Source organism: Miniopterus natalensis, chromosome 3, assembly GCF_054644295.1.
Source record: "Miniopterus natalensis isolate mMinNat1 chromosome 3, mMinNat1.hap1, whole genome shotgun sequence".
Lineage (NCBI taxonomy): Eukaryota > Metazoa > Chordata > Mammalia > Chiroptera > Miniopteridae > Miniopterus > Miniopterus natalensis.
Window position 1 is genome coordinate 68,304,766 of NC_142083.1, and position 25,209 is coordinate 68,329,974.

The 25,209-nt window shown below is 41.8% G+C and overlaps 1 protein-coding gene across 1 annotated transcript in view; it reads left to right on the forward strand.

The window, feature by feature from the left end:
* The window catches only part of SNX24 (sorting nexin 24), a 117,595-nt gene that overhangs the window by 82,815 nt on the left and 9,571 nt on the right, over positions 1-25,209 (forward strand). The window lies entirely within an intron of this gene.

Sequence of the window (25,209 nt, forward strand, 5' to 3'; positions counted from 1 at the left end):
TGAATGGTGTTCCAACAACAAGGGAATTTTCCTGGTGTAACCTTGCCCCCTCACGCAGACTCTCAGCACATTAGGGCCTCAGCCTGCAGTCCATTCATTTTCTGCTCAGGCCTAATTGCTGCCGACTGGCTGCCACAGGTACCTGGATAGCCTGCGTTTAAAGAGGCAGGGACTTCTGAGAACAAATAAGGAAAGATTAATTGTTTGTTTTGTTCCCTCCCAAGAGAAATGTGGGTGCTTAATCAAGAAAAATAATTTCTTCTGTTGATTTGGCTTATTTGAAGAAAAGATAATTGTGTAAAGGTGGATGCAAAATGATGCCTTTTATAAGAGGTATTGCCACTTACCTACACAAGAGACAGGGATACAGGGAAATAAATGTAAGACACTGATGAAATGGATGAGGGCAGCTCACATTTCTCATGGTAAGTAATCTGGCTGTTGGGCTTTTATTTGCACCAATAGTGGTAGCTAGTATTGTCATTTGTTTTGTCTGCGTCTTCGGAAATCTAATCAAGGAGACAATAGTGTGGAAAAAAATCAACAACACTTTTCCAAATTGTTCTTAATTGCTGGAGTACAAAGTGAGCTAAATGCTGTGATGTTTCCAATTAAAGAACCTGTTTCAAGCAAGCACTATTAAACCTACCTTTCCCACTCTGATAAATGAGCGATCAAAGAGTGGAGCACATTAACTGAGAGCAGTTAGTTCCAGATTCCTCAAAATAGGTAAAGTGAACCAACCTTATCAATGATTTTTGGCAATTTTTTGACACGGTAACTGTATCACTTGTATCTTCTGGCCAAGCAAAAGAGGAAATTGATTAAATGTCATGATATTGCTTATGATTTTTAGTACCAAAAACCATTTGCTTTCCCATATCTCAAGTTATAGGAGAAGGACATTTGATGTGTTCTAAATCAAAGTTTACCTTTGAATTTGGAAAGGAGGATGTGAATGAATTAAGAGACATGTGTTTTGTCCCTTTGATAGGGAGAGATAGAGTGGTAAGTAGAAGAGTGTCTACACTAGGTAGGAGTCGGCAAAACTCTTCTGTAGAAGACCAGGTTATGCGGGCCATAAGGACTCTGTCACACTACTCAACTCTGCCATTGTAGTGCGAAAGCTGCCCTAGATGATATGTAAACAAAGGAGAGGTGTTCCAATATAACTTTATTTATAAAACTAGACAGCAGGGCAGACTTGGCCCCCAGGCTAGAGTTGACCCCCAGACCTAGAGGTTGGTGGCAGATTGGGGTTGACAGGCAGTAGCAGAGGGCTGAAATGGAAGAGTGTGGCCTGTCATCAGGTGGATATGGGTTCAGAGTCCTGAACCTCCATTCACTGCTGTCTAAGGTACAGTAGCTAATTAACCTGCATGAACAATAGTTACCTTTAATGTAAAGGGGGAGAAAAGGTACACCTCATGGAGTTGTTCATGAGAAGGGCATGAGCTAATATACTTGACACATTACCCAGTTCCTGAAACAAAATAGGCATTCACCATTCTGTCCTCAGATCTGGGCCATATTTAGCATGTATATTTGTCCTCATTTTCCCCAAATCCTAGAATAATTCTAGGACTCCGAGGAGCTACAAGTATTAATGCCAATAATCTTAATTATTTAGCCATGGAAATTCAATTAGAAAATATTCTTTCAGGAATCATCTCACCAATTTAGCTAACCCCATGACTAATTTAAAATGCCTTTGGGGGTTATACCAGGCAGAAAATTTAAAAACAATGCAGAGTGTTGTCACTAGGAAGTTCTGATGGAATCTTTATCCATTCCCTCACTTATTCATTAATTAATAAAATAAACATCTCTTAAGGACCTATTCTGGGCCAGATACCCTGCATGATGCTTTATTTACATTTATTAGTTCACAGTCCTCAGCTTCATCCTCACTCAACAGCGTCACCAGTATTTGAAGTCAGCCTCCCTACATGTGGACCATATTGTGTAGGACGACAGGTGTACGCCTATCTGTAAAGTACCTCCAATTTCCTCAGTAGACAAATAGTAGCAACCTGCAGGGAAATTAGTTTTAAGTTTTTAAAGAGCCTGCTGCTCAAGAGAGAGGATTTAAAGAGTGCCACTGTAGGAATCCTATTCTGGAGGGAAGCCTGCATACAGCTCTCTCCCTAACAAGTCTTGAAGGTGGCTTTTGTACTCTGACCCCCTGGGTGCAGGAAGTAGCTATGAAACTTTAAATCACATTTACTTTTTATGTAATGAAGAAGTGAATTGAGTTATATTAACACTGCTGTTCAAACTGACACCAGCCCTTTCCTGAGTCCAAATGCCAGGCAGCCTGGGGTCCACAGGTGCCCTCGTCTGTTTGTTCACTGTAGCCTGTTGCAGTTTGTGGTGCCTTATTAGGTGACTTTATGAGCTGTATGATCTACTTTCAGCTAAACATCCCAGAAAGCACCTGTTGATTAACAGGAGTCCTACAAAGAAACCAAAGATTGAAGACAAGACTAGAAAATGCTAGCCCAGTGTGTCAGGAACAGCAAGAAAGTGGTAGCGTGGTGCTGGCACTGCCCTGAGTCTTGCATGGTCTTTGGAATCCCCACTTCACCTCCCTTCAGGTGAAAGGAAGGCCTTTGGGCCAACAAGTCGGGGGAAGTGAAACTGTCATTATTCACAGATGACATGATGCTGTACATAGAAAACCCTAAAGACTCCACCAAAAAACTACTAGATTTAATAAATGAATTTGGTAAAGTAGCAGGATACAAAATTAACATCCAGAAACTGATGGCATTTTTATACAACAATAATGAATTCTCAGAAAGAGAAACTAAAAAAAAATCCCATTTACCATTGCAACAACAACAAAAAATAAGATATCTTGGAATAAACTTAACCAAGTAGGTAAAAGACCTGTATTTGGAAAACTACAGGACATGAAAAAAGAAAAACAGAAAGATACAAACAAATGGAAGAATATACCATGTTCATGAATTGGAAGAATTAACATCATCAAAATGTCCATAGTACCCAAAACACTCTATAGATTCAATGCAATTCCTATTAAAATGCAAGCAGCATATTTCACAGATCTGGAACAAATACTCTGAAAATTTATATGGAACCAAAAAAGACCCCGAATAGCTGCAGCAATCTTGAGAAAGAAGAACAAAATAGGGATCACAATACCAGATATCAAATTATACTACAAAGCTAGTGTAATCAAAACAGCCTGGTACTGGCATAAGAACAAGCCTATAGGTTAATGGAACAGAACAGAGAACCCAAAAATCGACCCAAGCCATTACACTCAATTAATATTTGACAAAGGAGGCAAGAACAGACAATGAAGTAAAGATAGTTTCTTCAATAAATGGTATTGGGAAAATTGGACAGGCACGTGCCAAAAAATGAAACTAGACCACCAACTTACACCATACCCAAGTATTTCTGTGTTTTTTGATATGTGCAACATCTGAAATTTGACTACATAAACATTTTTAAATCCTATACAGCAAAAAAGTTACCACCAGTTCAAATCATAAGACGAATAGACTGAAAAAAATATGTTCAATACGTATAACAAAAGTCTAATTCCCATGACATGCAAAGAGCTTTTATAAATCACTAGGAGGAAGATAATCCAATAGGGAAATGTGCAGAATTCTTTCATTTAAAAATAATTATAAATGGTCAGTAAACAAGAGAAAAAGTTACTTCATTATGAGTTAGGGCATGGTCAATTATTTGCTTGTAGATCTGCAAAGATTAAAACAAAACATTTATACTCATCATTGGTAAGGAATAAACATTCCTCTATACCTTCAAGGGACGGACAATTGTGGCAGCCTTTTGGAAAAACCATTTGGCAATTCCTGCTCAGTGAATTTATCCTACCTTTATTTTTGCATAATTAGGCTATGCTGGGTATAACACATTTATTTCATTGTAATATAATTACAAAAACTGTCCAATAAGGGGGAATTGATTAAAAATATATTTGAATATTTATACAGTGAAAAGCTATACAAAACACTCCATAGCAGTTTACAAGAATGCTGTATATGCTGATAAGGAGAGATGTCCAAGACATGGACTGACATGGAAAGAAGGGAAGTTGTTTAGAGACATTTTTAAAATAGTGCTTTATGTTATGATCAGTAACATTCACAGTGTAGAGCTCTGTGAAAACCAAAATACAGGAAAATCTGGCAATCAATCAAAGTTAGAGAAAACAAGCAAATGGAAAGTCTTTCAATGACTAAGTTTTTAAAAGCCTCAGTTAAGTATAAGAAATCTGTTATTTATCATCAGAGCCATAACTTTCTATTGTGATTCTTCTTGGGCAGACAAATCACGTGAGTTTAGTAATCCTGCTGTATGTTCACCAGACAAATGAGAAATTTGCTGTAGAACTGGAGGGATGACATTCAGTCTTCCAGATGGGTGCTATTTGTTTTTTATTGGCACACAAGAGGTTGCTAAGCATCCCCTGGTCAGCTTCTGCCAGCCCTTTACGCCGGTAATTGCATTGTTCCATGTCTTTATCAAGGGATCCCTTGCCAGTGAGTTTTTGGGAGGGACAAGTGTCAAGGATGAGAAGCCACAATGAAGTGCCCGTGACTGAGCAAAGATTACACTGTTCAGGTCATTCTACAAAACTTGTCAGTTTGCTGCCCAAATAAATGCCTAGAGTGCGTAAAACATGGAGCATAGTGACCCCAGGAAGAAAAATCAATCGCAATTCATATTTCATATGTCTATAATTGCTTGTGAAAGCGCGGCCTGGTTTGCCTGCAGGGCGCCTTTTCCTCTGCTGTTTCTCTTCTCCTTCCTAATGGTCATGCCTTTCACATGCTCTGCTTTAGAGCGAAGCAGGAGTGGGGGCTTGTGTTCCGGGCCCACGTTGCCATTCTAATTACGGGGGCATTGAACTGGAGACGCGCATAGACCATGCACTAGAAATGGCTATTTCGCCTTGAGATTCTTGAAGGTTTGGGTGTTTTAGGATTTATTTGGTTTGTTTTGAGGGGAGAGAGGGGGGGTTGTGGAAAGAATAATCTTTAATCAGAAGAGTTATTTTATTATGATTTTAAACATCAAAATTGAGACGGTTATTTTGGTGTGTGGTTGTGATCTTAAATGCCTTTTTATAAGGACGGGACCCATAATACCTGCTAATTTTGAAAATCACCCAATCTGTATATTCTATCAACCTCTCTCTCCAAATCCCCCCCCCCCCCCACCCCCACACACTCTTTTTCATGTGAAGCTACTTTTGGATCCGTAACCCATCTGTGGACTGAGATGTCATAGGGCTGGAGAAAACGCTGCTTACTTTATGGATTACTGTTAGGTCAACAAAACTTTGGCAGCATTGATTAACTTGACAGTGAGTACAGCAGTACATTTATCACTTATGGCTGTGCTGTAGAAAATCTAATAAGAGGCAGACAATTCCCTTTAGAGCAGTAACAGGTTCACTGTGGCTAACGGTGCATGCACTGGAAATTTCTGCCTCTAAATTACACCCTTGCCGCCAGTTGGGTCATTGACTCAGAGCTACTGCACTTCTATAGTCATGGTGGTGTTATTAATTTCATCACGGTTATTTGACTGAAATAAATATTTAAATTGTTATACATATGTAGTGTGTTTTAAAATCTGATTAGACGAGTTAGATACAGTTCTAGAATAATGATTTTAAAATAAAACCAAAAATAATTCTATTGTATGAAGCTAGAAATATGGCAAGGAAATCACTTCCCACAATCAGTGCTGTACAGTTTGGTTTGTTTCATGATGGAGAACTTCGGGAAATACTAGTCTCAACTGAATACTTTGTAAAGAAAAGTATTTATAATAGTCTTTGATGTGGAATGAATACAAATGTGGTGATAGAAATTTAGTAGGATTTTTTGTTTTTTCCAGCTTCATACTAAAGATATCTCATTAAGACTTTTAAAGTTATCTATTTTCCTTCCTTCTACGTAGTAAACAGCATCACACATTTTCTCATATATCATCTAGATCTTTAACAGTGAGGACCAAATATGTTTACTGGATAACACATTATTATATATAATGGTCAAAGAGGCAAGTGTAAGTGTGAGGAATCCAGTGGATCAGGGTGAGGAATTGAAAGGTTAAGTTTTTAACCTGTGTTATAATAATTTTCTGGAAAACTAAGCAGTATTTGATTAATAGGTAATTCTTGTCATTTTTATTTGTTTGTTTTTAATAAATATATCTTTATTGATTTCAGAGAGAGGAAGGGAGAGGGAGAGAGAGAGATAGAAACATCAATGATGAGAGAGAGTCATTGATCTGCTGCCTCCTGCTTGCCCCCGACTGGGGATCGAGCCCGCAACCCGGGCACGTGTCCTCACAGGGAACCGAACCACGATCTCCTGGATCCTAGGTCAATGCTGAACCACTGAGCCACGCCAGCCGGGCACTCTTGTCTTTTTTATAGTACACAGAACATCTAAATCTACGCTAAAGGAAAAGCCACCTTCCCAGGGGGCAACTCTTATTTCCTAGCAATGATTTCCTTTCATTAAACTACTTTTTAGACATTCCAGAAAGATATCTAATTTATCTTAATTTTTTATTCCTGGACTGTGCTAAAATTCATAATTCAACTAGAGAGATCTAGTTAAAATGAAAAAAAATTCCAGGTTTTTTAGTGCTTTGTATTTTGATAGGAAATAGTCCTGAATTGAGGGCTTTTATACAGTAGCATCTGGGAGATGATACGATTTTCTTTGTTGGGAGAAGAGTATTCTGCCTGAATCAATTGTCAGGAGGTTTAATATAATAAGGCAGCTTGTGGTATGACTAAAAGAAACACTGCACACGAGAAATTCCCACAGCAGTTTGTTTCTAGGAGAAAAACTGAGTTCACCTGAAACATGAATACATTGAAAACCAAGCCTGAATAAAAGAACTTAGAAAGAGCCGAAAGGGTTGCTGTCCAAAGGTTAATGTCAATGATCTCATCCAATATTTGTCTTTGAGATTCTAGAAGGTATAGAAACCAAAATGACTTTGTCTTGAGCTTTGAGAAGTACTGGCTGGAATCAGTAACAGGCCCGTTGATCTTAGTATTTTGATTTAATTCAGTGAGAATGTGTTCTCCTGTTTAATCTGTAGAGTAAACGTAATGCTCTCCCTCCTAAAAGGGAGTCTTTTCTGAAAAAAAGAGCCATGTCTACCACTGTGGATTTCACAGGTTACAATCAGAGTACCCCCACCACTTGCCCTAGTGAACAGAGGCCGGGTATTGATTAACTATCACGCTGGCATCAGAACTACTCTTAGGATTCAATTTTTTTGTTGTTTTGCATATTTTATTGATCAAAGTGGTAAATGAGCATCAAGCGTGCAAGAAGACGATGAATTGTTTACTTGCATAAAATAACCTTTCAATAAGGGAAGATGCATGGCTTCCACTTTGGTTCTGTTCTGCGGCCCGAAGCAGATGGCATTCAGCTGCTATTGATTTGCTTCCATAGTTAAGGAGCAGCCTGCAACCCTGCATGCCCACTGCATTGTGAAGAGGGGTACAGATTTGGGGACCAGGATAGAAGCCAAGAAGGACTGGCTAGCTCTCCCTGAAATCCTAAGGAAAAAACAAATCTTATTTGGAAACCATGAATACCTACTTAAATGGCAACCTGAATTAATTAATCATCAGCTATGTGCTGGTGCTTCTGATGGAACATTCGTGGTCATCACTTATGCAGATGTCTCCAGTGAGTAACAGGTAGAGTAACAATCACAGAATACTAATTTTAAGCACTTTGTATTTTAAAAAGGAAAAAAAAAAAAAAAACTAGATAAAATCTTTCCTCCTGCCTTTGGGGTAAAATTAGGTAATCTTCAGGTATCATGTGATGTCCGCCGCTGAGCCCTCTGGCCTTAAACATAAATGTACCCGTAGGTTGTTCGGACAGCCCCTTCTTGTTTACCAGTTGTGCCATCTCCATTTATACAACAGTCCACCCATCGCCTCTGTCAGCAATCACATTTGGTTTTGAAATGTCTTTCCATAATAGGTAGTTACAGATGTTGAATTTATAAATATTTCCCTTGAAGCTGCGTCCAACAATGACTTTACATCTCAAAAACTAAAGGATAGGCTGATGGTGGCTTTCTTTCCCTTCCAGGCTCATTAAATACCAAAAACCACTTGTCAAAAACAATGTGAACAAACAGTAAATATATTCACATAATAAAACATGTATTTGTCGTTCAGTAATACACACATTAGTCAAGCTTAGCCAAATAACAATATTTTTGCAGTTTGTAATTTTAAAATTTGTAATTTTAAATGCAAGTAAAATACTCAACAAAAATTCATAATGAAGCTGCTTGCTCATAATAGCAGAACTCATTAGGTTCTATCTTATAAACTGTTATTACAAATGATTGTTCTAAAAGCATTCCCATGAATGTTATCATTTATAATGGAAACATTTCACTATAGGCTGTTTTCCTTATTTGTGGGGGAGAAGGGCAAGTTCACTTCGCTGGACCCTAGTTGAGTCCTGAGTGAATGTTAGCTCTGCCTCTTCCCTCTCTGTTAGCCTTACCCCTGGCAATAAAGGTTTGGGGAGGTGAATGTGAATTTAATTTATTTGCTTCTGTAACAAAAAGCAGTTGCCCTTTACATTTTTTTTCTCTCTTTTTCTAATACCAGAAAACCCAACTGATTTCTCAAACCTTTCCCACAAGAGACAGGCTCGGAGAGCAGAGGGCTTTAAGGTGAAAGAAGCTTCCCTGAAATGCTGGTGTGTTGAGTCGGGGGGTGTCCTTATTGGCCATCGCCACGTTTCACTTACCACTATGTAGTGTGATGAAGAGAATATCTACTCTGTGCTTCTCCTTTGAAATACAAGCTCTCATTTCCAAGGGAGGGAGAGAAGACTAGTTGGCATCAGGTCTATCAAACTGAAAAGAAACTTGGGGGGAAAAAAGAAGCCCTTCTCTTCCCTGCTCTCTGTGGGTGGGGGAGCAGGACAAGCCCGGGAAAGGGGAGTCGTGGCAGGGGCAGGGCCCGTGATCTTGGCGATGCTCATGGCTTGTTTCAGACGGGAGCTGTGCCCGTGAGTCCAGGAGATGACCAGCAAACTGAAAGTGCCGCCGATATTGTAGGGGAGAACTTGCAGTGCTTCAGACTCTAGCCAGGCTGCCAGCACTCCATCCATCTGCCACTGTGTTAAAATAAAAGCAGATATTATGGTTAGGATTAATTCGCTCATTTAGATAGTTAGAGGTTGTTATTGAAAGCTATTTAATATTACTCATTTTGGACTTGTCCTACTTCAGGTGAAACCTATAAGTTGGGCCCATTTAGTATATTTTTACTAGATAAGTACTATTTCTACCTGACATGCAGTTATGTATACAAAAATTGGCATGTTTAATTCGTCTTTTATTAGGAAAAAAAAAAATTTCTCCCCATTCTCTTGGCAACGTCTGACACCAAGTATCAGGCATATTTAACAATCTTTTCATTGATCCATGAAAAACTTGGTCAGCATCTTATAGTATGTATTTAGCCAAATCAGCTGACAATTAGACTCTTGAATGTGAGCTATAAGAGAGTGAAAAAACAGAAAAGATACACATTTTTAATAGCTTTCCTGAGTTATAATCTACATACCAGAAAACACACAGATGATAAGTGTACAGTTCAATCATTGTTAGTAAATGGATAGAATTGTGTGACCATCAGCACAATCAAGTTTTAGAACATTTTTATCACTCCCCAAAATTTCCCTCATGCCCCTAGAATCTACTTCTTTGCCTGTGCAGTTTGAGCAACTTTTATTATAAATTTGAAAAATCAAATACATGTTAGCAATTGGTGGCGCCTCCCTTTTCTTATTCATTGGTCTTTGAATATCTACTCACCAACCTGCTTTAAATTTGGCGTGAGGCTTGTCCTTGGAATGTACACCGCCCTGAAAAGTTACGGCTGTATCTTAGCATGTGGCTGTTGGAACCTGCGCTCCCAGACAGTGAAGAGAAGGAGAGAGAAGGCAGGAAGCGGGGAAAACGAAAGGCAGAAAGAAAGTAATTTAACTCATTCTGTTTGTGCCTTAGTCATTTCCTTTGGAACAACATTTAATTTCCAGGGAAGAGTGGCCGGTATAGAAACTTCTTCCCTGACTCCCCAGTAGTAGTGAATTCTAGGGGGAAATGGAAGGAAAACTTGCATTTGTTGGGTACCTGCTGTGTTTCAGGGACTTCTAGGGCTTCTTATCTGTGGTGGGATTGAACTGAAAGAGCTGTTGTGTCATATCCCAGTGCCACTTATTCTCTTGGTGACACTTGCAGTCCCCTTTGTTCTGAGCAGTTGTTTTAGCACGTGTTTGGTCATATTCCATTTAGCATGTAAAATGTAGTATTTTGTGGCAAATTAAACTACTTTATGTATGACAAGAATTTAGAATTACAGGCAACAATTATTTGTGCTACTGGGGAAAAAAAAGACCATTGAACAATCACTGAGATCCTTTGGTTAGTATAGCATTAGCATCAATGCTTTTGGCAGGATAATCTCTGTTTGCATTCATTAGGGAAGAATGCCTGTCCCGTGACAACTGGGTGCAGTGGGAAGAGTTCAAACATCACTCTTCTGTCTGCAGCCCACACCCCTTCACACGCGCACGCTCATTGCGGCGATCTGTTGAAATGAATGTCTTCACTTGAAAGGTAGATTTTTTCCCCTTTAGGTTACTAGGCAATTAATTTTTAAGCACTTAAACATTTCGGAGTATATTCCAAAAGCAGCTGCTTACTGGAGCTGAGATATCTAAGCATAAAGAAGCTCCTAAAAATGAGAGCATTAACCCCAAGTGCGCTGAATTCCCCGACCGCCTCACATTCTCCTGCTCGGACTTGAAGCGAGCACCTGCTGTTTAATGTTATTAGTTTCAGAGGGAATGTCAGATCAGTCCTCAGGAGTTTACTCCGACCCAAAACCATCCTAAGAAAAGATCAGGGAGACAAAACAAGAAACGTTGGCACAGTTGGGAGCTTCGTTTCGCTGCGTTATTCGCTACCCAGGAGCCTGTTTTAAGAGCTGCCTTTGATACCTGCTTCAGTTGTTTTCTGGTTGCAAAATTGTGCTCAAGACAAGAGTGTTCTGGCAAGTAGCTGTTTTCCTCTTCCCAAAATGAAGACATGGTGGGCTGTGTAAAAAGAAGTAGAAAATATTTGAAATTTTAACAATTGTTTTTAGCACTTATTGTGGTAAAAAGATTTTAAAATTAAAGACAAATTAAGCTTATTAACTTTCAACCTGCATTTTTTTTTAATTAAAAAGTGTGCTGAAGAAGGCTGTTTCCAATTTCCCTTTTTACCCTCATTAATGAGCTATAATAAAGGGGTTGAAAAGGGTGTCATTTGAGTAGCAGGGTAAGTCTGACACCAAATGGCAGCATCACTGTTCTGTCTGGTTTATTTTTACCAAGACTCAGATGAGCGGTCACGTACCTTGTTGGTAACTCACCATAAGCCACATCGTCTGGTCTCATGACCCTCTTTATCTGTTTCCCTCTGTCACCCTCCTTGGTTGAGTGTTGCTTACACATTTAGCCACACCTTGGCTGCAGAACTTTCAGGAGGGGCTGTGTCCCACCTCTACCCAGAGGGTGACGGGGGAGCAGCTGACCCTGGAAGGACCAAAAAGCTGCGAGAAGAGGAACCACAAGAACCCTTCAGGGAGAGACTACAGCCAGGAAATAGTGCCAGACCTGGATGCTCAACTCACCCACCCCAAGGGCAGACCGTCCACTGCGGAGGATCTGGGCTCTGTGTTATTAAGAAGGGAAGTGAGTCATTTAACATCTCAGAATTAGTTTTCTCAACCACAAAATACTCTTGATCTCATTTACCTCAGAGGCGGTTGTGAGGATTAAGTGACCAGGTATATGTAAAGCCACTTTGCAAACTGTGGAGTATTACGTAGATGTTAGATATGACTGTTTTTCTCAGCAGACGCCTTGCTCAGTTTCCCACCTGTCTATAAATCCTTGCTGCTACTATTCTGCAGCAACCGGGCCTCCAGCTGCTTTTGGTCAGAAACTTGCTGCAGTGGAACTCAGTTGCCTCCCAAAGCATAACATTGCACCGAGACTTCAGTTATAAAGTTTCTCTTTATATGAAGCCAAAATCTCCCTTCTCAGTATTTACCTTTGCTGGCCCTGAGTCTGCCTCTGGAACAACCCTCGTGCATTCAGGGCCCCGTCTTGGAGGCAGAGGTAAAGGGTGAATGAGGCAGCCCCAGACCTGCCGTCTTGGACCTGGAGTTGAGTGGACAAAAACCAAGTATACACATAAAGGAAATAATTGCTAGTGCTATAAAGGAAACACCTAAGGGAGGGAGAAAAAGGTTATCAGGGAGGGAAAGTGAGTGCCTGAGTATGGGTGGCCAGGGGTGACACCTCTGGGGTGACGTGCAGGCTAAGATCTTAAGCCTGAGGAGGGTAACCGTGTTGAGCCTGAGTAGAAGGCTGTGGGTGGAAGAGGCGCCTTCGTGGCTCTGAAGACCACGTGGCTGCAGTTGTGTGAGTGAGTGGGAGGGGAGCTCCACAGGAGCAGGGAGCAGGCTGGGTGTGGAAAGCGAGGGAAAGGGAGCTTTCGGCTCTGCCAGATGGGTGGATGGTGCTGTCATTTGCTGAGATGAAGAAGGTGACGGAGGAGGGGTGGCAGTTTGGGGCATGGGGGTGGGGTGTTTGTTTTTGAAGTATATACCAAGTTCTTCTTTGGACATTTTGAATTGAAGATGTCTAAGAAATTCAAATGGAAGATGTTAAGAAGGTATTTAGTTCCAGATGAGAGTTCCAGCCTGGAGATGGGAATTCGCGCCTCATCAGCATAAAGGTCTTCAAATCCATGGCAGGTGGTAGGCTCAGGAACAGTGTGTGGACAAAGAGGCTACTGGCCGAGCCTTGAAAAATCCCAACATTTTGATGCCAGCTAGAAAAGGAAGAGGTAACAGAGGAGAGGGAAAATGAGACAGGAGGCAAAACGGAAAAAGTTGCAAAAACAAAGAAGAGAGTATTTCAGGAAGTGAGAGGGCGGTTGCCCAGTTGAGTGCTGGCTGCTCAGAAGCTGAGTAAGGTGAGGGCGAAAGTGGGCGTTGAATTTGGCAACACAGAAGAGATCCATGATCTTGACAAGCTGGGGATGGTGGTGGGAGCCAAAGCCATTTTGTGGACGGTGAAGGAGTGGACGAGCTGGAGATGAAGGAAAACAGCATGTGAAGAACACTCTGGAGAACTTTTGCCATGAAAAGAAGGAGAGAAAAAGTTGTGTCCTCTGAGGAATTTTTTTGGTTTTGTTCTGATATTTTAAAGGGAGATACTAGAGCGCGTTTATATGCTAAGAAGGTTTCAGCAGAGATGATAGAAGGAGGGCTGGATGGATGGCGGTGGATGGGCAGATAGATAGGTGAGTGAGTGGATACAATCAGATAATAAATAGGCAGAGGAGAAAAGGGTTATAACTAAAGGGCTAAATATTTGAGAAAGTCAAGAGGTGGGCTAAGCCCGGCAGGGCGTGGCTGAGAGGTTGAACATCGACCTAGAATCCAGGAGATCTGTGCTGTAACAGTCCCTGCAGGTGATGATGCTAGGATTCATCCAGAACTGGGGGGGTCCTGAATACAAAAGAGGGAGGGGGTGGATGGGGTTAGAGGCATTTCAGAGAACTGATTATAATGATAGATCACGGAATCTTAAGCTGGTCAAGGAGGGCAAAAAAGTCAGAGTTAGAAAGTTAGAAAGTTCCAGATCAATGGATTGGAGGTCTCACTGATAGTAAAGACGCAACACCATTGCAAAGAAGGGCTCTGTATGGCAGACCTAGGTCATGTCTGAACTGGCCCACAGAGATAGTGCTTTGAAGATCTGACTAAATGAGATTGGTGCAAAAATTGAAAACAAATACTTTTGCCAGTGTGTGTGTGTTAGTGCATGCATTGAGAGGCCAGGAACTTACAGCGTAGTTGGATTGCATGCAAAACAAAAGCTTTTTATAAATAATTAATAATGACAAGTAAAACTATGTAAGAAAATGTTTCTTTTCATTAACTGAGCTATTTAAATTATTTAGCTTCTATAATAGGTTATTTTTGTTCATCTTATATTACCACTACTACTTAGAATAACGATAATAAATAATAGTATTTATCAGGCACTATAGCAGTTTCTTTATAGGCATGAACCTCCTCTCATCTTGTCTACAGCCTCTGAGGTAGATACCATTACTGACCCTATTGAAGCAAACCACCTACCTCCCTGGCTCCTTTCAGCAGCACAGTTGGGACAGGCTGGGGTGAGGGTGGTTGAGGAGACCACCCTCTAGGATGGTTGTTGGTGTATTGGCCTGACAAGGTATATGGGTTGTTGTGCACTGGGCCCCCTGTAGGGTTTGGCCACACCTTTGTGTTTTCCCCGCACCTCTGCCTAGCACCAGTATGTCTGGCTCCTCAGCAGCCTGTGTACCAGGGACAGCCATGAGCAGGGAGCAGAAACGAACCCATGTGTGTTGTCTTCAGACACCAGAGGCATGTCTTACAGCTTTTTATTATTTATTTAATTTTTCAGTAAATAGTGTTTCTCCCTCAAACTTAGGTAAGATCTTTAAGATATAAAACTTCTGCTTGAAGTTGTATATAGTCATTTTAATTTGCTAGAATATGAGTGTAAACCTTTGCTATCTCCCTTTAATTGCTCTTAATAGAAAGCTGTTAAAAGATCATAAAACTTGTGATTAAAAAGCCCCAATAAAGTAAAATTGTATTTTCTTCCAGCAGCCAGTGCTCAGTTTTCCCTCTGGCCCACTCTACAGTGATTTGGACATCCTTTGTAAAATAAGTTTAATGAAACACTTTCCATTTCCATAGGGATACTATGATTTGTTTAATAGATCCAATTTGGTTGGATATTTTTCTGGATAATCAGCTTACATTTTTCTTTGTTTAGTTTCATCTCATTACCCATATGCTTGATTTCTTTACTGTTCCACAATGTGTGTTCTTGGTACCTGCTGTGTTAGGCAGAGAAGCTTTTCAGATATTGGTTCTTTTCTTCCTTTTTATAGACGGTGGCAATGTATGTGTGGACCTAATTGCTTTTTTCATTTTTCATAGGCTATTCTTAATGTTGTGGACTTTTTTTAAAGCAGTAAGTTAAAAATAGAATATCAGGGTTGGTCCTTCCTCCCTCCCTCCCTTCCTCCCTCCCCTCCCTCCCTCCCCTCCCTCCCCTCCCTGCCCTCCCTTCCTTCTTTTCTTCCTTTTAAAAGTATCCTACCCAACACTAGAGTAGTAAACTAAAAGTAGAATCTCTCCTTTTTAAAAAATATTCTTCCCAGGACTCTGCTCTCTGTGATAAAATCTGGACTTTATGATCTACAGAGGCAAGAGGTAAAGTGCAAAAGACAGCACTGAACTAAAGTTGGGGTTGGTCATTCTCAAGCATGTTATTTTCTCAAGCGTTACCAGTGGTAGGTGATTATGGGTTTGGGGTCAGTGGCTTCAGATGATCAGGGATTGGATCTCATTGATTCTCTTAGCCTTTTTCTCATGATCACACGATGGCGGCTGAGCTCAGAGATCGTGCTCCTATTCCAGGCAGGAAGAGGAGGGAAAAGGTGGTGAGGTGGACAAATAGGTGAGGGCCTCCAGAGCCTGACTATTCACTTTGAGGGAACTTTTTGGATCTTCCCACCCAACGACTTCCACTGGCTTCTTAAAGGTGGCCAGACCTGTGTCACATGGCAAGGGGGTCTGGGAAAAGTTGGGGACAGGGCTTCATTGTTGTCATTGTTTTCTGTTGTTGTTGTTGGCTGTTTTTCTTTCAGCTTGGCAACTTGCCACCCCCTCCCCCCCACCAGCAAAGTCCAAATTGGTGTTCCCTTAACAAGAAAGCGGGGAAGAACGGATCTTGGGCAGGCAACTGACAGCCTGTCCCATGGCCTCCAGTGGCGGGAGCAGGGAGGAGCGCAGGTGTTTCTGCTGGAGCGAGGAGCAGCTTTCTGTGCGATCGCGTCTGTCCCGGGGATACAGAAAAAGGGTGTCTCAGAAAGGGGGTGATATGATCTGGAAAACCCACAGGAAAGGGTCCCCACTCGCTGTTGAGTGTAATTCCCTGAGTAAACACCTGTAATTTAACTCCAGGATATGGGAGGGTTCATGCAGATTTGGGAGAAGGTCTAGAGGATGTGTGTTCTCCACGGGCTCAGGAACAGCGTCCTGCCAGGACTTAGCGCCCAGTGACGGGCAGCCCTGTGTGCCCAGGCCTGCTGTCTCATCTTTCTGGCTGTGTGTTCCATCTCCCTTGGCCTCGTTCCTCTGGGCTATTATTAACCCACTTGTGTTTTATGGGAAGAATTTGATTGACTGCATTTTTTGTTGCAGCCAAGAGGTCAAGCCCCGCCCTCTCACTTTCTTTATTATTTCCTGCATCATCGATTTGTTTTTAAAGTTAGCTCTATGAACTGTCTCTACTAAAGACCACTTTTTATTCTTTATATCATTTCTCTGAGAAGTTGCTTCTGCATCTTGAAATAAGTCTCTGTCTCACTCTGTAGCCATTTCCCGCGAAGTGTTCCCACTGAGTACCATGCGCTGTGGCTGTGCTCATCCAGAGCTTTTTAATTCACGGACAACATTAATTGCATAACTGTAGCATTTAAAGAGGAGACTCAATGTAGTGCTTATAACTGGACAACTATAAAATGGTGTTGATGGTCTTCATTTAAAACAAAAAAGATATTTGCCCTGTACACTTTGTGTCTTAACCATATAGTGAGTAAGAACATGTGTACCCGGGAAGGCCCAATCGATCTAAACTGTACCACATGAAGCCCAGCTGTGCTGAGCTGGGTCAAAGTGTACAGTGTATAGAGGAAGGGAATGCTAAATAAATCTGAGAAATCAGCTAGGTAGTTGGGGAATGTTTAAGGGACTTGAGAGAGCAAATTGTTTTCAAGCACTTTAAACACTTTAAAACATCAATTCATCACCATGCATAGGCTGTGCTAATTGTAAATCTTCCATTAAAAACCAGTCTCCTGAGGCTCTCTCGAGGCAACTTCCTCCCAGCCAAGTTCTGATTACTATATTTTCTTTAAAGTAATACGAAAACACTTCTATAAGCATATTTTATAATTTATTTATATTTAATGTGGTGTTTTACCCCATTATTTGAATTACTAGATCAGTTTTGGTTTGCTTTGTAATACAGTGTTATTCAAACGTGTTAGTCCCCTGATCTTCGTTTTCACTTACAGGTGAGTAACTAGTTTATAATTGCTTTTAGAATTTGTTTTATTCCAGTGGATCATCAAGAAAATAAATCCTGGTGCTCCCTGTCATTTGAGTCACATTGTTATTCAAAATACAGTCAGGTGATTTAAGTGAATTGAAAGTGTATAAAATGTGGCTTTAAAGTATTTTGACCAGTCAGAAAAGAATTGAGTTGGTAAGAAGGGCATTTCCAATAAAAGATTTACACCCTCAGAAAAAGAATAAGCTAGGCTAAGATAGACTACTTCAGTGGTGCTGTTTGGACAGATTGGTCCTTTCTGGCTGTTACAAACGCCTTATTGCACTATAGTCAGAGGCGTAGTCTATTGGCCTAGGACTACCTTTATCAGAAAAAAATGTTTGTGCATAACACTCCAGTATATGCACATTTAATAAGAGGTTATATGCATGTACTAAAAACCAATATATTAAAAATTAGAAAATATGGCCCAGCCGGGCGTGGCTCAGCGGTTGAGCATCGACCTGGGATCCAGGTGATCTGGGTTCGATTCCCGGTTAGGGCACATGCCCGGCTTGCAGGCTCGATCAGTGACTCTCTCATCATTGATGTTTCTATCTCTCTCTCTCCCTCTCCTTTCCTCTCTCTGAAATCAATGAAGATATATTTTTAAAAAAAATTAGAAAATATGGATTTCTTTGTTTTTTAATCTGAAATTAGTAGATATGCTAATATTTGTGTTCCTGAATCACAATGAATGGTCTTGCTTGATTCCCCACATGTCTGTAACCCACTTTGGGAGACCACTGGCATAGGAAAAATACACTGAGCATGGACAGAAATTTTCCCGATGCTTCTCAGCCAAGTTTTGTGAGAGTTAGGGTTTTTATTTTCAGCATCTGCATGGTCTCAGAACCCCCAGTCTAGAAAGTTAATGTAATCATTGACTCAATGCTAATTTTATGCCCAAGATCCCAGTCAGGTAGCTGATACCTAGGAGCAGAAGCAAAACCACTCGAGGAGGGCATACCTTGGAGCTAGCCTGGCCTATCCCATGGATACAGCCCTGCTAATGATGAGCTCATGAATAAAAACTACAAAACACAGAAGAAAATAAACAGCCATGAGTGAGAGTTAACAGACGCAAAACAGCAAGATTAAATCCCAAGAACAAATAAAAGGACAATTTCATAGGAACCCAACATAAAAGTGTCTAAAATAATTGAAAGCATAAGAAAAGATCCAGAATCTAAGAAAAGAAGACCAGACAGATTTGAAAAGGAGCCAAAAATGAAAATGGAGTAATTAACTCAGTGGCTTGATGAAGAAGCAGTTAAGAGCCAGCCAAGGGGATCTAATGCATGGTCTCTGGATCTGAGGAATATTTCTGCCGTTGCAGTTGTAGTCAAAATATAGATCAGATTTTGTTATGTGTGCCTAGATACCCCGCTTACCACCCACCCAGGCAACACCACTCAGTGGCCCTCAGATCCACAGAGGAGAAATTGCAGAATCCTTCTCGTGAAGCAGGAGCCCCGCCCAACCTGCCCAGCTCAGGTTCTCCCGCTTCAGTGCTCAGCTTCATTGTTTTCTCAGGCACAGCCTCTGATTTTCCGATCCTGTGCTTCCACACCCTCCGCAGGCCTTTGGCCACGCTGTGCTTTGTGTCTGAAATATCCCACTCCTTCTACCCTATTAGCTCATTCAACTCCCAGCTGTAGGGCCACCTTCCCAGGGAAGCTTCGCTTCACCCCACAGGTTAGGGAGGGGGCTTCGTTACTAGTGCCCTAGACGGCAGCTACTTCCCTTTCAGGGGCTCGTTCCAGCTTCAGTCTCCTCCTTTGCTGTGACTCTTTGAACACTGTCCATCTTCCTCACGGGGCTGTGTGTGAGTCCTGCCAGGACAGGGCCGTGCTTGTTTGGCTAACGACTGTGGCAGTCGTTGTACTTAGTAGGTGTTAAATATTTTTATATGAATAAATATTCCAGAAGATAAATTTTGATATTAAATAGCTCAAAAGATGGTCGGTTTTCCACTTTCTGTTGTTCCATGCTTAGTTTTGCCCTTTTCGCCAGGTGATCACAAATGCTATTTCCTCTTTCAAATTGTTCTGAAGCCAAATTATTTCTTTGCACAGATTCTTGACCATTTCTAGTAGGCTCTCGTGAGCATGCAGCTTTTAGCACAGGGCCTCAGATGTCTTGCACGGGTCTTTATGAGAGCCTGTGGACCCACAGCGGGTGTCTGTTGGAATGCTGAGAACAGTGCAACTTTTCCAGGCACAGAGCAGACACGTCCTGGGGACAGTGTCTCTTACAAAAAAGGAGGGTGTGCCGTACAGTGGCTTCTTCAGAAGCACATCTGACGTTTAGGTTTTAGGAGGTCACGAGCCTTCGTAGATCTGTTTACTGGCTGGCTTTTTAAAAGTGTTCCTTTGACCGCCGTGCCGAGGCTCATTTTGTGAAATTGTGAGCGAGCGCCAGAGAGCGGATAAGTGAAGACAGGACGGCGGCGGGGCCTGTGCCGGGGCTGGTCGGCCTCGGTCCCAGGGGACGGTGGCACCGCAGCCCACTTGCTGCGGGGAGGAGGTATTGATTTTTCTCCCCCCTCGCTCCAGCTGCACCTCTGGAGGAGGTGTGCTCTGAAGCATCTTTCCTGGCGAGGCGAGGGAAGACCGTCATGAACTCTGTCACCCCCGCAGTCGGCCGTTTCAAACCAAACCAGTCGGACTAGGGAAGGGCCTTCGGGACCCCAGGAAACCTCCCGACTTAGTGCAGTCCCCTGGCTTTTGTGACAGAGAGGATCCCTGCAGTTTATAACAAACCGTGATAGACAATGGGAAGAAATGTGGTTTTGTTGGGGTTTTTTTTAATCTTTTGAAAAGAGAATAAAAAGATCATGCCAGTGAAAGCAGCGCAGCTCCGCGCAGCGATCCTGGAAGGTTAGCAGCGTGTCCCGTCCAAGTTCGTGCCGCGCTGCTCCGATCCTGTTATAATTGGCTGCTGGGGAGGCTGGGCCCTAACTAGAATGCCAGCGTTCGATTTCCCCGTGTCCTCGGTGGAGATGTGTCACCGTTTATGCTCGCCTTAGTGACAATTTTCTAAAATGGGAACTCGTGGGAAATCATTACAGTGTTTATACGTCCCCCTTGTCGGACGGTGTTGTCCTGTGATATTTTCCCAGTGTTTTCCGCCGCATGATGGCACCTCTCGAAGGTTAAGGTGGAACAAGTCCCTCTGTAATTTCGTGACTGCATTTTACTTACCGAAGAAGAAAAGATAACTGACAATTAAGTATTCGGGATGTCACAGAAAGAACATGTGCAACTAATCAATGGGATCCTTTGGGAACATGATTTTATAAAGCTGATAAGGTAGAAAAATCGGGATTTTGTGATTTGTGTTCCATGATGATAATTGCACCTTTTCAATGAAAAAGACATTTCTCCTGGAGTAAACATTGAGCTTGCAAGGGATGCTGGTAGCAAGGCTGTTGTTTCTCTGCCCCATTCTGGCAATTTTTTTTGGAAATGTTTTTGTAGAGTATGAGAATTTTTTCCTCTTCTTCTAGAGTGATATTTCTGAAGGAATATCTGGTTTATTTTAAGGAAAGTCATGTATTCTTCTGAAAATGAGTAACATTGTGTAAAGAATAATAATATTGTTATTGTTATTATTTTGCTTCTTACCAGGTACGCTGGGTTACCCAATATTAATATTTACCAGAGTTGGATATAGTAGTAGCAAAGTCTGTTACATAGTATATCACACACTTGGTACAGCTCTTTGTTTTAACCCTGTTCCCTATGTGCATCTTAATAATAATCTGATTTTAGTCTGCATACTTCCTAAGTGATAAATTAGACAGGAATTTCTTTAGGGAGTTTTTCTGTTAATTCTATAGCGTCTCCAGTTTGCATGTGTCTGAAAGAGCAACTAAAAACATTCGGCGCCCAGGATATTTAGAAGCTCTTACGACGCCTGCTCTTCCCATACAGGTGCCCCTTTTGCTAGTTTTATCGCACTGGCTTCCCTTAGAGACAGACCCCTCCTCTGCTGGTTTGGACAGTACTTTCTTCTTGTTCCAGCAGCTTTGAAAATCATCACCCTCCTTGACAGAACAGGTAGTTAACTTAAGGACCAGCTATCTCCTTGGCCCTCCCCTGCCTCATTCCCTGCTTGGCACCCCCTGCTGGGTGACCTCAGCCTCTGGAAGGAGATAATACTGCTTTCACTGGAGTGAGGGGACTGCTCGGCTCCCTTTACAGCTTGTGGAAGCAGCAGTCCTTGCTGACCCACAGCTACTCTCCGTCTTGAGTCTGGATAATTAATTCTGCCTCATATACTATTGGATTCAGTACTTCCACCTGTAAATTTTAATTTCATGGGATTTATTTCCAACGTTTTCTCCAACTGGTCATGTTCGTTTTGAAATCCGATGGTCCGCTGCATACATCAGTTGCCCAGTCATGCCTCCCGGCTTGCCTGCAGTGTCCGAACGCTGCCATCAGGTATTAGTTAAATAATTCGGTAGCCCCGGGCCTGGGCCCCGTCACTGCCCAGCAGTTCACGATGCCCCTCTCAAAACAGGGGTAGTATAGCACCTCATCACCTGAACTCGGACCCAGCAGTAATAGAGCTTGAAGCATATTTTCCTTTCTGTTCTACTAACTTTGGGAACCCTCCTCCGCACCACAGATTGTCGAAGTCTGGAGTTACATAGAGAAGACTCCGCCCATGAGTATGAACTGCTTTCTGCATTCGGTGCAGCAGTAGACTTTTGCCTTTCAGACAGAATCCTTCACCAGCGTGTCCTCACTGGCAGACAAATATTTTCAACCAGAGCTCAGAGCTGAAAGAGCTAATGAGTTCTAGTAGCAGGGCACACACTCAGGTGGGGTTCTAATCGACAAAGGGGGAGGACACTAAACCAGAAGGCAGCGTGTCCTTTGGGGAGCTGGCCTGCCGCACAGGCCCAGCAGTGCTGCAGGCTCCGGACCGAATGGCAAGTGTGCCCAGCAGCACTGCAGCCACACGGGAGCTAAAAGCGGGTGTCCTCGGTGGGGCTGCCAGGGCCCTGGGAACCCTCTGTCGCTGTCAGGACAGTTATATATGTATGTGCATTCTTCAGCAAGCAAGATTCTCAGCTTTCATCCGATTTTCAAAGGGATCCATGAATCACTGAGGGCCGAGAAGCTCCGTTTGCTAGATGGACAATAATCTAAACTTCCAAACCCGATAAAATGCATTGGTGGGCACTGAGACAACAAAAAGGAATTCACACTTATGAGTGTTAATTGTGTGCCAGAGACTCTTGGAGACGTCATTCAGTCTTCCCAGTAACCCTCTACGGGGGAGGAGATGTTCGAACCCAGGGCTTGCTCTTAGGCTGCGTGCTTCCTGGCACCCCACCCTGCCTCTCTGAAGCATGACAGTGACTGCCCGTTGAAGATTAATCACAAATAAAGAGAAGCAAGCTGAAACAGCGGGGAAATGTGATTTGATATTGAAAATTATATATATTTTTTAAATTAAGAGCTTATCTATCGAGTAAAGTTGGGTGACTTAGACCAGACTGCAGTCCCAAGCATGGGGGCCCAGCGTGCAGCTTCTGGAAGAAGTGGTTCTTCTTGTGCAAAAGCTTTAAAAGAAACTGCAGCTGTAAATGGATGGTCTTGAGCCCCCACTTTACTCCTGGGTCTCTCGTTGAACGAGACTACGTATTTACGAACCAAAAGGTTTGGTTGAACTAACTCAATTTCTCTTTTGCATCCCTCTACTAATTCATGACAGTCATTCACTGATACTTATCATATTAAATTAGGTACATTCTACTGTACTATACTCCGCCTCTGCTTGGGCTTAAGTATTAATTACTTTCTTCCAAGCCTTCTTAGCAGAGTTTAAGAAATACTCCTGCCATGTCACTGAATGCTTAATTTAACTACCCCTCAATGCCGCTTTGTTGATAGCTGTAAATCCATATTGGTCCTTGCTTTGTGGAAAATACTGTGTGAGCATAGTCAGTGAACATTCAACAGAAATGCTCACAGATTTCTGGAGTTTTCTATATTCCTTTTTTTTGTGTTTTTTTTTTAACCAATATATCTTACCTAAAACAATGCCATTGTCTATTTGGAATACTCTGTTTTGGGAGGCTGAGCGGGATTAATTCCCATCCTGGTGTTGCAGTGTAAACAGCTTTTTGCCTGTCTTTTGTCATTAATGATCATGCTGGAGATGTAGCCAGTGCATTGTAAGCCAATCTGTCAAGGCAAATAAACAATTCACCTTGTTAAAATTCCCTAAATCTTGCATTAATAAAACCAAAGTAACCCCCTGAACACTCAAGAGATGTCTTCCTCCATACTGCAGTGATGGATGACATGTCTAAAGATCCTGGAAATTAAGTAGTTCAGGTCATTAAAAGTGTCCCACACTTGTTATCGATTTAATTTATTTTAAAAGGTGGGGGTGGAGATAAGAATGTTACACTGCCCCCCATTTAAAAAAAAATCTGAAAGCTACCACTTGTATACATAATTAAAACTATCGCTTGGGCTGTATTTCTTACAACATTAAGCTTTCTTATTCAAATACGTATTATGTTATTCTCTTAATCTGATATCTAGAAACAAGCAGGTAATCATTGCAATTTGTATTGTGGCAAAAATTTCTTGGAGCTTCATATGGATGATGATTCCTAGAACCTAGAGTTCTGAGCACCCCCAAAATTTCCTCAGATAGATGAAAATCCAGATGAAGGTCAAGCGATTTGAAGGAAATGAACTGAAACAGTAATGAAAATATGCTGCTGGATAGAGGAATTTTTTTTCTCTATTTTACGAATGTTTCGTTTTCTACTTTTATAATCAAGAAAAGAGTAAATATTTTAGATATATGGAAGGGTGGGTGGGTGGATGGGAAAACGTTTAGAGAGTGGTAGTGTTTTTCAATTCCATTTCACTGCATTCCAAGGCACGTTTAGGTTGTGTGTGTTTTGTTTACTTGTTTATCACTAGTTTTCCCCACCAGCCCACACTCTGCTAGACTGTTGTATTCACTGCCATATCCCAGTGCGTAACATAATAGATGCTATTTATTTACTTAATAGGTAAAGTGTAACCCCAAGTACGTTTCTTTGTTTCTTTTGTTTATTCCTCAAGTTTCAGTGGGCACAGTGGGCTGTGTGAGGAACAGTAACGGCCCAGACAGGACTGGCTCTCGAGATGACCACCCTCTCCAGGGACCCAGCAGCAGGAGGGCCGAGCACTAGTGTGGTACAGAGGTCACCCGCCAGGACTGGCCACCCGCACAGTGGCTCACTCCATTTATATGTCCTGAACTGGGCAACAGTATTCCAAAACCCTGCAAGAAACGGGGCAGCTCAGTATGTAAATTATGGCTAAAAACAGTACATTCTCTAGAATTATGCCTCTACAAGATGCACGTAGTTCAACCTTACTTTTGTCATTTGTTACGCACCTTATGCGTAACCTTGCAGAGCTGGACCTGATCAGCCGTGTGAATGATATTTCACCATTTTTTTCATTGTTCTTTAAACAAACGTGCTTACTGGGGGGAAACAGCCGTGGTAAATTATGGAAATGACCCTTGAAAAGAGTTACATTAATTTCAGAGATCAATTTCATTATTTGATGCTTTTTTCATGGTCTTTGCAAAAAAGGAGGGAGGGGCAAATGTGCAGTCAGTTCACACCCTCTGGCCGACTCTTTGAAAAATAGATATGTATGAAAATGCACTCCATAGTTCTCCATTACACTTCTCTTTGAAATTGCATCATTTGGGCACCTGAGAACCTGACATGGTTATGCCATTATGCCCGCTCCTTAGCAGAGCTCTATAAATGGAACAACTGTATAGATTTTTTTTCAGCATATACGCTGATTTACACTTAGTGGTAAAGTTGTTACTGACGCTT